The sequence below is a fragment of the Mastigoproctus giganteus genome, chromosome 8 (genome assembly GCF_048544385.1).
Source record: "Mastigoproctus giganteus isolate SK-2022 chromosome 8, ASM4854438v1, whole genome shotgun sequence".
Lineage (NCBI taxonomy): Eukaryota > Metazoa > Arthropoda > Arachnida > Uropygi > Thelyphonidae > Mastigoproctus > Mastigoproctus giganteus.
Window position 1 is genome coordinate 123,498,242 of NC_143582.1, and position 16,925 is coordinate 123,515,166.

Genomic DNA, 16,925 nt, shown 5'->3' on the forward strand with positions numbered 1-16,925 from the left:
GATCAACGATCACCAGTATGGATTCCGTCAGTGCCGATCCACTGGTGATATTCTGGCTTATGTTACCCATTTATGGACTAATTCAATGGAAAGGCTTGGTGAAACACAAGTAGTTGCTCTTGACATCTCAAAGGCTTTTGATCGTGTTTGGCATAAAGGTCTTCTAAACAAGCTTCCATCTTATGGTTTGCCAACTGTTTTTAGTAATTGGTTATCCAGTTTTCTCTCTGATCGCTCACTGAGGGTGATGGTAGATGGCTCTCTGTCTTCTAACTTCTCCACTAATGCCGGTGTCTCCCAAGGTTCAGTTCTTTCCCGCACTCTTTTCCTCTTGTATATCAATGACCTTCTTCCATTGACTGGAAATCCTATCCATAGTTTTTCCGATGATAGCACATTGCATTCAACTTTCCATTTTGAGAAACCTTGTCCTGCTCAATCAGCCTCAACTTCTCGAAAATCTGCTACCAATTCCTTAAATGCCGATCTTCAGGTAATTCTCCAGTTTCTCCAGTGGGGCAAAGACAACTTAGTTGATTTCAACCCTTCTAAAACTCAGTCTTGTCTTATATCTCGCAAAAAGGATTCTTCTGCTCCTATGCTTATCTTTAGTGACACTCCAATTTCTAGGCAAAAGGATATATCTCTTTTGGGGATTACCCTGACTTCTAATCTCTCTTGGCACAAGCACATTACAAATATTGCTTCCTCTGCATCTAAAAAACTTGGTTTTCTCTTTCGCTCTCGGCGTTACTTTTCTTGCAAACAGCTGCTCACTCTGTATAAATCGCAAATCCACCCTGCCATGGAATATTGTTCCCACATCTGGGGTGGTGCCCCCAAAACCTCTGTCAGGCTTCTTGATTCCATTCAGAAGAGGGCAGTTAGGTTAATTAATGATTCATCTCTAACAGAGTCTCTCCACTCGCTGTCTCATAGACGCACTGTTTCTGCTGCATGCCTCTTCTACAGATACTTCCATGGGCACTGTTCTTCTGAATTAGCTTCTATAATTCCCGCTCTCTCTTTCAAAACAGTCCGAACACGTGCCGCCACCAGCCAACATCCATTTACCGTCCAACTTCAAACCCACAGAACCAACTTTTCATCTTCCTCATTTATTCATTCAACTGCCGTTTTCTGGAACAACCTTCCTTCATACGTATTTCCTGAAAATTACAATCTACAGAAGTTCAAGTCCAATGTCAACAAATATCTTCTTTCGTCTTCTGAACCTCCAACCCAAGCACGGTACTAAGTACTATAGGTTCCAATATCTCTCGTGTTTGGGGTTCTCATAAAAAAAAAAAAAAAAAAAAAAAAAAAAATGAGTTAAACAGGCTCAATTCTGATGGGATACTTTCTCTTGCTCAGATTATGAACCTGAGGGGACACAAATTCAAATTGAAGAAAGACGGTTACAGAAAAGATGTGCGGAAATTTGCCTTTAGCCAGTGAGCTTTTTGATTGCTGGAATAAACTTTCATATGTTGTGAAAGTTGATAGCTGATATAAATTCAAGGAAGAACTCATCAAATTTTTGCAGGGAATGGAAATGCTTTTTTTTGTTAATGCTGTATAAGCTTGCTTTCTTGCATCATTAGCATTAGTTGAGGCATATGATGCAAGAAAGCAAGCTTATGCAGCATCAGCCAAAAATAAAATTAAAAAAAAAACTTCACATTTCGCACATCCAGTCACTCCAAATGTTTGCCTAGTTCAGCCTTAAATTTATTTAAGCTAACAACGTTCACAACAACAGATGTAAGTCTGTTCCAGCAATCAACTACCCGCTGGCTAAAGGCAAATATCTGCACATCTGTTCTACAACTTTCTTTCCTCAATTTGAATCTATGACCCCTCAGGTTCTTAGTCTGAGCAATCAGAAGTATCCTGTCAGCATTGAGCCTGCTCAAACCATTCAAGGCTTTATATACCACAATCAGATCACCTCGCATGTTCCTAGCCTCCAGATGCTGCAATTTGCAGACCTTAAGCCTTTCTTCATAAGCACGCCCCTTTGTTCCTCTCACCAATCTTGTCGCCCTTCTCTGTACTCTTTCTAGCAACTCTACACCCTTCGTAAAACGAGGCCTCCAAGACCTATAGGCAGTACTCAAGGTATGGCCTGACCATTACCTTATACAAATGGAAAATCACCTCTTTGTCTCTGCTAGCAAAATTGCAATATATCATTGACAAAACTTCATGACCTGCTCAGGCAGCCAGTGTGCTTTTTTGTTCAGAGAACTTCATATCTGGCTGCACAATTATCCCCAGGTCTTCTTCATTCTCCACATCCCTGAGTGTAGCACCACACAGTTGGTGTGTTTCTCTTGGGTTAATGTTAAGCTGCAGTTGCTACTTCTCAGCCCATCTGCCTAACTTTTCTAGATTCTGTTGCCATAGCATGCTGTTTTTAGTGTCATTAACAACCCTGCCAACCTTTGTAACATCTACAAACATGGCCATTAAGCCTGATATAACTTCATTGATATTATTGATAAATACACAAAGCAGCAATGGGTCCAGCACCGAACCCTGGGGGACTTCACTAATAACATTAATCCACATAGAGCAGTGTCCATTTATTACCACTCTCTGCTGTCTTCCACTCAACTTCCCTTTATCCCTTGCAGCAACTTGCCCTTAATGCCATACTGGCCCAATTTGTACAGCAGTCTTCACTGTGCAACAGTATCAAAAGCTTTCCTGAAATTCAAGTTCAGTAGAATCTGGATAAGAAATTCCCACATAAGAAGTTTTCCTCTGTACTAGGTTTAGTTTCTTAAGTCCCTACTGTGTATATTGTAATGTATTATTTTCCTGCGTAAGAAGTTTCCCGGGTAAAAGGTTTTCGATAAAGAACACATAGAATATTATTATAATGATGTTTTCCCATTTAATGTGTTTTAAATATACAAATTCTTTATTTTTAATATTAAAAAAAAATTAAACAATATAAACATTTTGGTATTTGAACAAGTTAGTGCCAAGCATCATTTAATTCATAGTAAATCACTGAAGTAGGTTAAATGGCATCGTTTTTGATAAACATGTATCTCATGTGATTTCCTTCACAACAAGTTGCTCTGATGCTGCACTACTTCCAATTAGCAATGCTTCACCAATGGAAATTACTAATGTTACACAGATACTCGGCAAATACCACCACCCTTGGGTGGTGGTATTTGCTGAGAATCCACTTTTCAAGCGTTGCTTATTTGAGGTAGCTCAATATCAGCGCAACTTGTTGGGAAGGCATCACAATATGAGATGTAACAAAAATGATGTTATTTCACCCATGTCTTGGCGCATCATAGCCGTAGTTGCTAATGCGCCAAAAAAATCCAAACAAACCAAACCAATTTCACCCACTTTGGTGATTTACTAAGAACTAAAATGATGCTTGAATTAAAATATGAGAATTTGTTCGATTAGTGAATTTCCCATAGTCTGAAGCTTTTAGCTGTAAAACCTTTTTAGTATCAATATTTTGATATAATGGAAGTGACATATTACAATTGTTTTCATTGATATCCATAATTGGATAGTGTCGACCATGTGAAGCACAGTGATACATTTACCGTTAAGTTCTTATGGTTGTGAACAGTTCTGAATTACTTAGTGGATTGTTGCTCTGTATTATTGTAATTGTGACTTTTTAAAGTATGTTGGAACTCCAAAGGAGCTCATCCAATTTGGTAATGAGTATTTAGTAAGGAGTTGAACAGAATACTAAACAGTTAGAAATTCTCATTATTTCAGCTTAGTTTAAAAATGTTTCCCATAGACAGATTGAAATATTTATAAATTCTGGAATAGTACTTAAAAATGATCTTTAACTTATGTATGTGTATCTTTTCATTTTTATTTGTGTAAGGGTATGAAATAACTAGATCGTATGTATAGCTTAGCTTAATTTTCAGCACTCACCTCATAGTAATCCGCTTAGCTGGTGGAGAGTTTTACCACATACATAGTGGTTATAGGATTCTAATAACTTACAGGGATTATGGGTTTAGAACTAAGTTATGGGCTATAAATTTTTTTTTTTTTTTTTTTTTTTAAGAAAGGAAAGTGCACCTTCCATTCTATGGTTGCCTAATTAAATTAAATTAAATTAAGAAAAATAGAAGCTAATAGTCGCGCACGAGCGACTTTCGAAATTCGTCTTCAGTTAGCTATAGTGGGGGGGAAGAGAGCGCGCTTGCGTTATATACGGGTTGGGTTCCCGAAATGCATTTCAGTGCACGTGGAAACTTAATATGTGCTAAATTCCAAATGGGAGAGAAATTGGCGGGAATCTTTTTGTTTAACACGTTGAGTGATGTATGGCGCTTAAACCATTCGATGATGAGGGCTTCGCGGAACACAGCGGCAACCCCCAAGGCAGAATGCGCTGGTCCCAAAGGAACTAGTAGTTGTTGGTGACTCTATTGTCAGGGAAACGGGAAACATGCTTTGTAAAAAGGATAGGTGGAATAGGACCAGGGTATGTCTGCCAGGGACAAAAGTTGATGACGTTGTAGAGCGGATATCATCTTTTAAGGGCACAAAAGGTGATATAGTTGTACACGTTGGCACTAATGACATTAAGAGTAGGAGACCGGCGGAATTACTTGACAAGTACAGGTCACTGATGAAAAAAAGCCGTGAATTAGGGTTGAAATTGAAAGTGTCTGCAATTCTGCCCAGACACGATAGGAGGGAGTATATGATGAGAGCCCTGTCAATCAATTCGGCCCTGGAAAGATTGTGCAGGGCTCAAGGGGTAGAATTTTTTTCAGCCTGGTCTGTACTTGTTAACAGGAGAGACTGCTTCTACAGGGATGGGATACACTTAAATAGAAAGGGTGCAAGAATGTTTGCTGATGCTATCGAGGCAATGTTAGGTGGGTCGGAAAACTGCTAGATTGGGGGGATACAAGGACTAATAGATTAACAGTAGCCACTGGCAGAGGTGAGAGTGATTCTTGCACTGCTTCTATTGGAATGAGCCGCAGCCTGGAAAATAAGATGCAGGATATTTCAGAGACTGCTGGGAATCATTGGGGTACAAGTAAACACATGGGTTGTGTTAGGGTAGCTAAGAAAAAGAACAGGTGCATGTATACTTGTGTGTACACCAATGCTAGGAGTTTAGTAAATAAATTTGATGAATTTGAGGTATTGCTCAAAACATCAAAGGCAGATATTGTGGGGATTTCAGAGACGTGGTGTCACACAGATATAAGGAATGCAGAACTGGAATTTGGGGAGTACAATGTCTACAGAAAGGATAGACAGGATAGGAAGGGAGGAGGGGTTATGCTATTAGTTAAAAAACACATAAAATCCAAGGAAGTGAAGCCAGTCGACATCGCTGGACAGTGCAGTGTCGAGTCAGTTTGGTGTGACATAAGCATTGGGAGATCAAAATTGAGAGTAGGAGTGTGCTATAGGCCTAATGACTCTGATGAGTATAATAAGAAACTGTTCGGAGAAATAGAGTGGGCAAGTAAATCAGAGAGTCTTATAATGGGGGATTTTAATTTCCCAGATATTGACTGGAATTTGGGGGCTGGTCACTCACACAGTAGCAAGGCTTTTGTGGATTTATTGGATGATTGTTTTCTACATCAGCATGTTCGGGAGGCAACTAGAGGGAGTAATACTCTTGATTTGATTATCAGTAGTGATTCTTCATGCATTAAGAATCTGCAGATAAATGAACCACTTGGTGGCAGTGATCACAGTGTGCTGAAGTGGGAGTTACTCAAAGAGGTAACTACCATTAGGGGTAAAGGGAAGGGGTATTGCTTTCGTAAAGGCGACTACAATGGACTGAGACAGTATTTAAATTCTATACAGTGGGATCAACTGATGATATTGCCAACAGCAAATTCAAAATGGGAAGCATTCAAAGAACTTATCGTGGAAGCTACTAGGCTTTACATACCAACTAAGAAATATTGTTCAAGGTTTAGGCCTAAATGGTTGTTAGATGAACTAATGAGGCATATGGCAGAGAAGAAAAATGCATGGGATACATACAAATTAACACGTGACACGGACGCCTATGATAGATACAAGTTGATCTGTAACCAAGTTACAAAGGAGGTTAGGCAGGCGAAGGCAGATTACGAGAGATCCTTGGCAAGGGATGCGAAGAAAAACAGCAAAGAGTTCTTTACTTATGTAAACTCTAGAAGGAAGGGGATGAATCAGATTGGTCCACTTGAGATCGATGGGTCAACTGTTGATGACCCTGCTCGGGTAGCTAACAAACTAAATGAATATTTTGCATCGACATTCACACATGAGGAGTTATTCAGCGAGGGGAATGCCAGAGGTGTATTCAACTCTAGCAGTAAGCTAGAGAATCTTGTAATAACTGAGAGCAAAGTGGAGGAGAAATTGTTGAAGATAAACACAAGAAAGGCACCTGGGGTGGATGGGATCTATCCAGTTATATTAAAGGAGGCAGCAAAGGAGGTAAGCAAACCCTTAGCCATAATTATGAGAGCTTCCTTGGACTCAGGGGAGGTACCCATTGACTGGAGATGTGCAAATGTGACCCCAATTCACAAAGGGGGATCAAAGGCTGACACAAGTAATTATAGACCTGTGAGTTTAACTTCTGTTCCCGGAAAATTAATGGAGGCACTGGTGAAAGAAGCACTGCAGGATCATCTAGACAAGACTTCAGTTATAGCTAGGACACAGCATGGTTTTGTTAAGGGGAAGTCTTGCCTGACCAATTTGATTGGATACTATGATGCAGTCACAAAAGAACTGGATGCAGGGAATAACTTTGATATTATATACTTGGATCTTAGAAAGGCTTTTGATACTGTTGCACATGGAAGACTGCTGCACAAATTGGAGCAGTGTGGCATTGGAGGCAAGTTGCTGCTATGGATAAAGGGGTGGTTGAGGGGGAGAAGACAGAGAGTGGTAATCAATGGACACTGCTCATCGTGGACTAATGTTATTAGTGGAGTCCCTCAGGGTTCAGTATTGGGGCCTTTATAGTTTTCTGTATTTATAAATGATATTGATGATGGTATATCAGGCTTAATGTCCAAGTTTGCAGACGATACGAAGGTTGGCAGGGTTGTCAAGGACACTACTGACACTATGCTGCTGCAACAGGATTTGGAAAGGTTGAGCAGATGGGCTTCGAGGTGGCAAATGAAGTTTAACATTGACAAATGTAAAGTACTACATATGGGAAACAGCAACCCCAGAGCAACGTATCAACTCTGTGGTACTACACTGACAGTGGTAGAGAATGAAAGGGACCTGGGGGTTGTGGTGCAGGCAGATATGAAGTTCTCTGAGCAGTGCAGACGAGCTGCAAGAGTAGCTCATGGTGTATTGTCAGTGATATATAGGAATTTTTCTAGCAGGGATAAGGAGGTGATTATTCCCTTGTATAAGGCAATCGTCAGGCCACACCTAGAGTACTGTATACAGGCCTGGAGGCCTCATTTCGGGAAGGATGTAGAGCTGCTGGAACGAGTACAGAGAAGGGCAACTAGATTGGTGAATGGGACAAAGGGGTTCTCTTACGAAGAAAGGCTTAAGTTTTGCAAATTACAGTGTCTGGAAACTAGGCACCAGCGGGGTGATCTGATAGAGGTGTACAAAGCCTTGAATGGTTTGAGCATGCTCAATGCTGATGGGATTCTTCCTCTAGCTCAGAAAAATCACCTGAGAGGGCATAAATTCAAATTGAGGAAACACAGATGTAGGATAGATGTGCGGAAATTTGGCTTTAGCCAGCGGGTGGTTGGTGGGTGGAACAGACTTCCATCCCTTGTCGTGGAAGTTGATAGCCTAAATAAGTTTAAGGCTCAGCTGGACAGGTATTTCGAACGAACAGAGGGGTGAAGTGGAAGTGGTTATTTTTATTTATTTATGTTACTTTTTTTTTTTTTTTTTGGCTGATGCTGCATAAGCTTGCTTTCTTGCATCAAATGCCTCTACTAATGCTAATGCTAATGCTTCGTTTTCAAGGATTTTGTAGCTAGAATTTAATTTAACTACTGTGATGGCTGAATCGATGAGTGGGTTGTGATTTTGAGATTGGACGTGTTGTGTTAGTTCTGTACTTGCTGAATTAGTTTTGAAGCTATTAAAGTGGTAGTATGCACGCGTGTCGGAAATTTTTGATGTCCCGAATTTTGCTGTTGTACTGCCTATGTAACATGCTTGGCAATCTGATTGGCATCTGATCAAATATATAATGTTGTTGTAATCTTGTGTCTCGTACTCGGGTGTTGTCTTGTATGAATTGAATTTGGAACTTAATTTGTTATAAGATGTGAATATTAATTTGATACGATCTAGTTATTACATTACAGCACATAAGGACTCCTTAAAAAATCAAGGGTATGAAATATTTATTTCATACCCTTAGGTCATTTTCCCTTCTAAGAAGTTTTCTTGCATAAGAAGTTGTAAACCTCTGGTCACTTGAAAAACTTCTTATCCAAGTTCTACTGTATATGATATCAAAATTATTTTTTGCATCTAGTTCCTTTTTGACCACATCGTATTATCCAGTCAAATTGGTCAGACAAGACTTCCCCTAAACAAACCCATGATGTGTCTGAACTATTACTGCAGTCTTCTCTAGGTGATCTTGTATCACCTCTTTAACCAGTGACTCCATTATTTTCCCTGGAACAGAAGTTAAACGTACAGGTCTATAATTATTTGTGTCACCCTTTGAACCCCATTTGTGAATTGGGGATACATTTGCACATCTCCAGTCCATGGGGACCTCCCCTGAATCCAAGGATGCTCTCATAATTATGTCTAAGGGTTTGCTAACTTCCCTCGCTGCCTCCTTCAGTATAACTGGATAGATTCCATCGATCCTATGTGTGTTTTTTATGTTTAACTTCAATTTCTCCTCCACTTTGCTCTCAGTTATTGCAAATCACTTAGCTTATTGTTAGAGTTTGATAAACTTCTGACATTCCTCTCCTTGAATAACTCCTCATGTGTGAACGTAGATGCAAGATAGTCATTCAGTTTATCAGCTACTTGAGCAGAGTCATCAATAGTCGATCCATCTATGTTAAGTGGACCAATCTGATTCATCCCCTTCCTTCTAGAGTTTACATAAGCAAAGAACTCTTTGCTATTTTTCTTTGCATCCTTTGCCAAAGATTTCTCATTATCTGCCTTAGCTTGCCTAATTGCCTTTGTGACTTGATTACAGACTATCTTATATCTACCATAGGCTTCTGCGTTGCCTGATAATTTATATGCATCCCATGCATTTTCCTTCTCTGCCACAAGCTTCATTAAATCATCTGACACCCATTTGGGCCCGAACCTTGAACAGTATTAAGTCCCTGAAGGCAGAGACCTAGCTATGTTTTTGGTGCCCTTGGCAAATTCGTGGCTGCACGTGGCCTTTTTATGATAATAGGTAAAATCGTTGCAAAAAGGTGCATAAATAAAATTATCATAATAAATAATAATAAAACTTCTGTACCAGGTATATAATGTATCCTGCCACTAGCATATTTAACGTTTCTTACATTTAAGAGTCTTCAGCAGGCATTAAAAGTGTTTTAATTTTTAGATATTAATAAAATTCATGGATTCAATAATATAACAGTGTTTTTATTTTATAAATAATAATTACATATTGGTTACTGAAATTATTGGTCTGTGATGACTAAAGTAGGATATATAATTTTTACATTGAAGAGATTTTAGTTCATGAATAAATACACTCTCTATAGTTGTTCCATTACATGTGGTATTTATCAAAGATCTGATGACATGTCCAAGTTGAAGAATGTTTTCATAAATGTGCACAACACTTTTCCTGCCTCAGAGTTGAATTGTAAATAAAAAAAATTACATTCAATCTGAAAACACTAGGTGACTTTAAACCAGATGCTTTTTCAAATTAACACTTTTCCCAGTTTCCGAAAGATTTTTTGTATCTTAAAACCCTAATATTTCTGTTTCTAGATTCCTTAGCTTTTCAATGATATGTTATACATCCACACAATCCCATTTATTACGCGAGAAAATTTCCTTGTTCATATTTTCCACTATCCTGGAAAAATACTGCAATTTTCAGAGGTTTTTCCTCTAGTACAGAGCTAAGGTGAAGCTCCGTGCAAAATTCATTAAATTTGGTCCAGTACAAGATACATTATTGTTGCCATCATACTAGTATGATGCTAAAATACAAGTTACAGTAATTCCCTTCTGGCAGAAGCTGAAGATGACATCACTTCCGTAACACTTTTTGCATGACAGTTTTTTGTTACAAAATTTTTGGAGTAACGTTTTTAACGTCAATAAGTATGGTCTGACCTTTGTTTAACGAACTTCTTTATATCAGATTTTTCTGTTTAGTGAATTTTTTTGAATTCCCTTTCGTAATTACTTTTAAAATAGTGTCTGTAGAACAAAGAAAATTTTCCATGTGAGATTGAGGTTAATGGATTACGAGAGACTTAATTGGGTACGCATTGTTCGCCCCTCTGGCGTTCAAGAAATTATGCAATAGTGCTGTTGCTGAGTACAGTGGTAATCTCTTTAGCTTAAGAAATTACCATCTGCAACTTAGTCGTACCCGTCAAACCTATCCAACTACCTGTCCCACATTTGATTGGATACTATGATGTGGTTACAAAAGAACTGGATGCAAAAAAATATTTTGATATCGTGTACTTGGATTTCAGGAAAACTTTTGATACTGTAGCATATGGGAGACTACTGTACAAGTTGGAGCAGTATGGTATTAAGGGCAAGTTGCTACAGTGGATAAAAGGATGGTTGAGTGGGAAAAGACAGAGAGTGGTAATCAATGGACACTGCTCTTTGTGGACTAATGTTATTAGTGGAGTCCCCAAGGTTTGGTGTTGGGCCTCTTGTTGTTTGTATATTTATCAGTGATATTGATGAAGGTATATCAGGCTTAATGCCAAGTACACAGATAATGCAAAGTGTTGGCAGGGTTGTTAATGACGCTAATGGCAGTGTGCTATTGCAACAGGATCTAGAAAATTTGGGCAGATGGGCTGAGAAGTGGCAACTGAAGTTTAACATTGACAAATGCAAAGTACTGCATATGGGTAGAAGTAATCCCAGAGAAACTTACCAACTCTGTGGTATTACACTTAGTGTGATATGAAATGAAAAATAACTGATAGTAATTGTGCAGTCATATATGAAGTTTTCTGACCAATGCAGACAGACTGCCAGAGCAGGTCATGGGGTATTGCCAATGATTTAGAGGAATTTTGCTAGCAGGTGTAGGGTGGTGATTGTCTGCTTGTATAAGGCAGTGGTCAGGCCACACCTTGAGTATAGGTCTGGAGGTCTCATTTTAGGAAGGATGTAGAGTTGCTAGAATGAGTACAAAGAAAGGCAACAGGATTGGTGAGAGGAACAAAGGGGTAGTCTTACCAAGAAAGGCTTAAGTTCTGCAAATTGCAGGGCCTGGAGACTGGGCACTTGCGACGTGATCTGGTTGTGGTGTTATAAGGCATTAATTGGGTTGAGTAGGCTCAATTCTGATGAGTAGAAGTAACCCCAATTCGTCCTCTTGCGCAGATTACGATCTGTGGGGACATAAATTGAAATTAAGGAAAGACAATCGTAGAATTGATATGCGGAAATTTGCCTTTAGCCAGCGGGTAGTTGATTGCTGGAAACTTGCAGCTGTTGTGCAAATTGATAGCTAAGATGCTTTTAGGGTTAATATCATGGCAACTCATGAAGGTATTCACAATATGAGATATAACTTAAAACGATGCCGCCTTATAAATATTCTGTTTATTCAGAAATGGCTGTGTATTAATGATGCTATTGCACTTAATATACATAGTAAGTTGATAGCTTAAATAAATTCAAGGAGGAACTGGACAAACGTTTAGAGGGAATGGATGTGCGAAATGGGTCTTCTTTTTTTTGGCTGATGCTAATTAAGCTTGCCTTCTTGCATCACATGCCTCTACAACTACTTCATACCGGGAAGTCAGGCTGGTCAACTACCTCATATGTATCCATAGCTAGTTGGCAGATCAACGGTATTCCACATTCGTACAGTGGGCTCTGGTTGACCTTCTACTGTAAGCACCCTGTTAGAGATTTAGGAGAAAGTGGTTTTCCTTTACCCCAACAAGGGGTGAATCATCCACACTTAGCCCTAAATTTTTCCTATTTCTGTTTACATGGTCACAGTCATTGAATATCTGAGTGTCTCCGATATATCATACAGTTTCAAAATAATAATAATAATAATAAAATTCAAATTTAAGCTAGTTTTGTAAACAAGCGGAATGTTTTTTTTTTTTTTTTTTTTTATTTCCTATTTATGCAGTCTTTCTATGCAGTGCTGATGTCAATTTCATTTCTTTGGTGGCATGTCTAAAATTAATTTGTCTTTTTTGAATTATAAATCACAATATTTACGATTACCTGTTTATATAGCAAGAACAAAACCACTATACACACATTATTTATAACTTCAAACTTATTCAGTATTGCAAAACGTGCACAGTGTGTGAATTGCCAACTGCTGCATTCAAGCATGTGCTGATGAAGTGGTCGCCTGATTGGTCCCTTAAAAGTTGTGTTCTGGACAGCAAATAAATTTGTGCTTGTATGCAGTATGTACTCAGATTTAAGGATGCATGCAGGCTTGAATCGTCCTCTGAAAACATTTGGCAATAAATTAATTTTAACCCCACCCTCTTCTCTCATCTTGATATGACATCTAGGGGTGCCATTTCATCAGTTATCCTTGGATGTCAAAATAACTTGACACGGAACAGATGTGGCCTGTCAATGGCGCCCTTCTGATACCAGCGCCCTTGGCACCTGCCCCAATGCCAAGGCAGTTCCTACGCTACTGCCTGAAGGCTTCCCATTTAGAATTCACCATTGGTAACATCATCAGTCGATCCCAGTGTATAGAATTTAAAAACTGTGAGACCACTGTAGTCGAAAGCAAAAACCCTTCCCTTTACCCCTGATGGTAGTTACATCATTAAGTAAATTCCACATTAGTATACTGTGATCACTGAACCTAAGGTTCCTTTATCTATTAATTCTTAATGCATGAATAATCACTGCTGATAATCCGATCTCTAGTAACACTCTAGTAACACTGTTGATCGGATTAACAGTGTTAATCCCTCTAGTTTCCTCTCTAACATGCTGCTGTAGAAAACAATCATCCAATAAATTCACAAAAGCCTTGCTAGTGTGCGAGTGACCAAACCAAAAGTTCCAGTCAATATCGGGAAAGTTAAAATCCCTCATTACAAGATATTATAATTTACTGGCCCACTATTTATCTGTACAACTATATGTTGTACTCATCAGAGTCATTAGGCCTATAATGCACTCCTACTCTCATTTTCCCTTTCCTAGTGTTTATGTCATACCACACTGACTCAACATTGCACTGTCAACCGATGTCAACTGGATGGATTTTTTAACTATCAGCATAATCCCCCCCCCACTTCCTATCTTGTCTATCCTTTCTGTACACATTGTACTCCCCAAATTCCAATTATGCACTTCTTATATCTGTGTGACACCATGTGTCTGATATCCTAACAATATCTGCCATTGATGCCTTGATCAGCATTTCAAATTCATTAAATTTATTTACTATATTTCTAGCATTGGTGTGCATGGAAGTATACATGCACCTGTTCTTACTCTTAGTTACCCTAATACATCCCATGTATTTACTTGTTCTATGATGACTCCCAGCAGCTCTTCAAATCCCCAGCAACTTGCTCTCTAGGCTGCTGCTCATTGCAGTAGAAGCAGTCAAGAATCACTTTAGCCTCTGCTTGCTGCTACTGTTAGACTTTTAGTCTGTGAAACCCCCCCCCCAAGCTAGCAGTTTTCTGACCAACCTAACACTGCCTTGATAGCATCAGCAAATATTCTTGCACCCTGTCAATATAAGAGAATCCCACCCCTGTAGAAGGAGTCTCTCCTATTAGGAAGCATAGACCATGCTGAAAAAAAATTCTATTCTGTGGGCCTTGCACAATCTCTCCATTGCCGAATTGATTGACAAGGCTCTCATCATATACCGGAACTCCCCGACTTAAGTAATAATCGACTTATGGAAATTCGAATATACGTAAGGTTTTGCTGACAGGTGCAAACTTAAAAAAATCGTGGAAACGTATTTTGCATCCTGTAGGAATAAATGGAGGTATCGTAAAAAATATCATAATGTTGAACCCAATAACACATTGTTTTTTTTTTTTTTTTTTGTAATTCGTTCCAAGTCCTTGGAAGTTGAAAATTTTGCTATATTACTAAGCTATTTATCTCTCTAAAAGGTCATATTTATAATGGAAATTGTACTACCCTTTCATCGTTATCATTATAAGAATCAATTTTGAACACCTTGGTGATATTTTTCTAAAGCACGTTTCTGGAGGTGACGACCATAAAAAAAAAAGTACAAACAATTTGCACTTTCCGGTTTATTGGGCTTTTCTGTTAGCGCAATCTATTCTAAATGGGTAGTAAACTTGATCTGCCAACTGGGCTACCCAGGTGGGTAAAGTGTCTGCCTGGCAACCCAAAGCGGGTTGGAATCCTGCCTAGGGCTTGGATCAGAGTAGTGCAAAAACCTTGGGAGGTGCATTATGGCCACAGAAGCCGATGTGCCTACAACTAATAAAAAAAAAATAAATAAACTCTATCTTATTGCATTTGTGTTAATCCCAATAACTGGAATTCTGTGGGTTTTTACCTTACGGTATTGTGGTAAAATGCGTTCCCCTTCACTGAAATCTTCAATCATATAAAAAACAAATTTTCAGAAACTTCTCTTCATTTCTACTTATGTATTACAATGATGAAGGGAAAGGGACCAACGGAAAGTGCAAGTGGTGGCAGTGCCAGGAAACTAAACAAGATTGATTTAGAAATGAAGATGAAAATGATTAAGAAGTACGAACCAGGATAAAGTTTGTCATCTATTGCAAGGAAATTAGTTCTTGCTGCTTCAACAGTGAATAATATTATAAAGGTCAGTGCACGTATAAAAGAACATGTCAAAGGAACAATGCACTTAAGATCAATATTGATCACAAAACAGTGTTCAGTTGCTATATATCGAAGATAGAACAGCTGTTAATAATATGGATGGAAAATCAGATTGAGAAGTAAGTGCCCCTGAGTCTAATGACCATTCAAGCAAAAACAACAAGTATTTATAAAGATATTAAGGATGAGTATGGAGAACCCTAACCCAAGTTCGTGGCAAGCAACGGGTGATTTAGTAGGTTCAAGCATCATCCTGGTTTCCACAACGTTGAAGTATGCAGTGAAGTCACCAGTGCCGATTCTGCAGCTGCAGAGAAATTTTGTGATGTGTTGGAAAAATTATTGATCAAGGTGGCTATTCAATGTAGGAAATTTTTAACGTTGACGAGACTGCTCTGTATTGGAAAAAAAATGCCGGATCGAGCATACGTTGCCAAAGAGGAAAATATAATGCCAATTTTCAAGGCATCAGGAGATAGTGCCACCCTCTTGCTTGGAGCTAATGCAGCGAGAGATTACACATTAAAACCACTGCTCGTGTATCATTCTGGAAATCCTCGTGCATTTAAGGCCATCAATAGAGCCATTCTATCCATGCATTTCCGATTGAACCAGACAGCATGGATAACAATATCTCTCTTTGAGGATTGGTTTAAATGCTGCTTCATTCCCGAGGTTGAAAAATATTGTAAAGACAACGACATTCCTCTCAAAATTTTGCTTCTATTAGATAATTCTCCTAGACATCCTACGCTTCTATCCATGCATTTCCGATCGAACCAGAGAGTATGGATAACAATATCTCTCTTTGAGGATTGGTTTAAATGCTGCTTCATTCCTGAGGTTGAAAAATATTGTAAAGACAATGACATTCCTCTCAAAATTTTGCTTCTATTAGATAATTCTCCTAGACATCCTACGCTTCTATCCATGCATTTCCGATCGAACCAGAGAGTATGGATAACAATATCTCTCTTTGAGGATTGGTTTAAATGCTGCTTCATTCCTGAGGTTGAAAAATATTGTAAAGACAACGACATTCCTCTCAAAATTTTGCTTCTATTAGATAATTCTCCTAGACATCCTATGCTTTTATCCATGCATTTCCGATCGAACCAGAGAGTATGGATAACAATATCTCTCTTTGAGGATTGGTTTAAATGCTGCTTCATTCCTGAGGTTGAAAAGTATTGTAAAGACAACGACATTCCTCTCAAAATTTTGCTTCTATTAGATAATTCTCCTGGACATTCTACGCATCTAGATGATTTCAATTTGAACGTGAGAGTCATATTTCTACCGCCAAACATGACTTCACTCATCCAACCTGTGGATCAGGGTATTATTTTGAATTTAAAAGCATACTATTTGCACACATTTGCTCAGGCATTGTCTGCAGTAGATGATGAGAAAAATTTTACATTTTACAGTATTTACCACACCATCTTAAACATTAATAAGGTCTGGGTTGAAATTACTAAAAGTTGTTTAAATGGTGCCTGGAAGAAAATATGCCCACGGCACGTAAAAGGCTTCGAAGGATTTGAAAAAGACAAATCATATGAAGAGGTTACAGATAAAATTGTAAAGGTTGTATCACACAGCTGCTTCAGTTGGAGGTTGATGCCAAAGATATGGAGGTGTTAATAGAGGAAGAAGAGAAGGAATTATCTAATGAAGAACTTATTGACTTGCAGGCAGTGATAGTGAAAGAAGAAAATGCTGACGAAGCTCAAGATGAACCAAATGAGGAGCCAAGACGCTTCATCACCAGAGAGATGACAATGGCATTTTGCAAAATTGCATCAGCAATGGCGAGGTTTGAGAAGATGGATCTTGACAGTGAACAATTCTTAATAGTTAACAGAGGA

At 38.7% G+C, this 16,925-nt stretch overlaps 1 protein-coding gene across 3 annotated transcripts in view; it reads left to right on the plus strand.

Annotated features, from left to right (window-relative positions):
* LOC150081797 (WD repeat-containing protein 26) overlaps positions 1-16,925 on the plus strand; it is a 597,339-nt gene that overhangs the window by 174,106 nt on the left and 406,308 nt on the right. The window lies entirely within an intron of this gene.